We start from the raw sequence: 1,625 nt of genomic DNA, 5'->3' as shown, positions 1-1,625 counted from the left end.
TCCTGATGTATTACTTTTTTCTCAGCACCAACTTCTTCAGTCAACTCTTGAGTTTGTTCGGGATTCGCAACTTTTCCAGACCATAAAGTGATTGCCTTTACCTGCTCCTTAGCTTCCCTCTTTCCTGGCACTTCAGTGTCACTAGGTAATGTACCAGGCTGATGATTTAGAAAGACATTGGCAATTTGATCAATTTGATTTTCCAAGGTCTTGATAGAAACAGCTTGACTCTTGCACATAAGCTTCAACTCCTCTAATTCAGATTTTTCATTGGCGTGTTACAGCTGGAGTTGCTGTCATGCATACTGTGGTTGCTGCAACCTAGGGGGTTGTACTGTTTAGCTCGGTACTGCTGATAAGGTTTTTGAATCACATTTTGAGCATTGCTCCAACTGAAATTAGGAAGATTGTGGTTATTGGGATGATAGTGGCTGGCGCTGGTTGCTGCGATCGCTGGAAGTTGCTCACAAACTAAGCTGATTCACTAGAAATTACGCACTGATCAGTCTCATGGGCACCAGCACAAAGCTCACAGATACTTGCGATTTGATTTACTCCATAATTAGCCAAAGTGTCCACCTTCATCGTCAAAGATTTAAGTTGGGCAGTGATAGTAGTAGCTGCATCCAACTCCAGAATTCCTGTGACTTTTCCCTGAGTTAGTTTTGGGAAGAATTCTGGTACTCATTAGCAGCCATCAGTTTAATAAGTTCATAAGCTTCATCGTAGCTCTTAGCCCATGAGGCTCCTCCTGATACTGCATCAAGCATGGGTCTAGAAGTAGCACCCAATCCATTATAGAATCAATTAATAATCATCCAATCAGGCATGCCATGGTGTGGAAACTTCCTTAGCATATCCTTATATCGATCCCAAGCCTCACACATAGATTCCCCTATTTGCTGAGCAAACTAGGTAAGAGCATTCCTGATTGCAGCAGTCTTCGCCATGGGGAAGAATTTAGTGAGAAACTTTTACGCAAGATCCTCCCAAGTGGTGATAGATCCTGCTGGAAGAGAGTGTAACCAGCACTTAGCCTTGTCCCTCAGAGAGAATAGGAACAGGAATAGCTTGATAGCGTCTTCAGTCACATCATTGAACTTAAAAGTGTCGCAGATCTCGATGAAATCCCTGATGTGCATGTTGGGGTCTTCAGTAGGAGAACCCCCAAAATGAACTGAGTTCTGTATCATCTTAATCATGTTTGACTTGATCTCAAAAGTGTTATCCCTGATGGTTGGTCTGATGATGCTTGACTAAATGTCATTAATCTTAGGCTGAGAATAATCCATTAAAGCCTTCAGATTTTCTGCTTCATCTCCCATCGCTACTACAATTGGTTCTTCGACTTTCTCTTCTTCTTCTACCTTCTTTTCTCCCTCAAAAACTTCCTTTTGAACTACTACAACTTCTTTCTCGGCTTTATCCGGTGTTCTCTTACGAGTACGCGAACGCGTATGCATACACCCTTGCTAGAGTATCTGAAATAAGACAAGGAAACAGATAAGTAACAATGTCTGAGTCAGTGAACTTTAACGACCACTGATGGAAAGCACATAAACTATCAATTAACACTACAGTCCCCGGTAGCGGCGCCAAAAACTTGTTAGTCGCTAAAACACGCG

At 42.3% G+C, this 1,625-nt stretch overlaps 1 non-coding gene across 1 annotated transcript; it reads left to right on the top strand.

The window, feature by feature from the left end:
* Window positions 1–828: 828 nt before the first annotated feature.
* LOC141702171 (small nucleolar RNA R71) lies at window positions 829–935 on the top strand. Its single transcript, XR_012567043.1, has one exon. It is a non-coding gene; the product is annotated as a small nucleolar RNA R71 (small nucleolar RNA).
* Window positions 936–1,625: the final 690 nt, after the last annotated feature.

The sequence above is a fragment of the Apium graveolens genome, unplaced genomic scaffold (genome assembly GCF_009905375.1).
Source record: "Apium graveolens cultivar Ventura unplaced genomic scaffold, ASM990537v1 ctg4716, whole genome shotgun sequence".
NCBI classification, from domain to species: domain Eukaryota; kingdom Viridiplantae; phylum Streptophyta; class Magnoliopsida; order Apiales; family Apiaceae; genus Apium; species Apium graveolens.
Note: the sequence above shows the minus strand (reverse complement) of the source record. Positions and strands in the feature narration are given on the sequence as shown.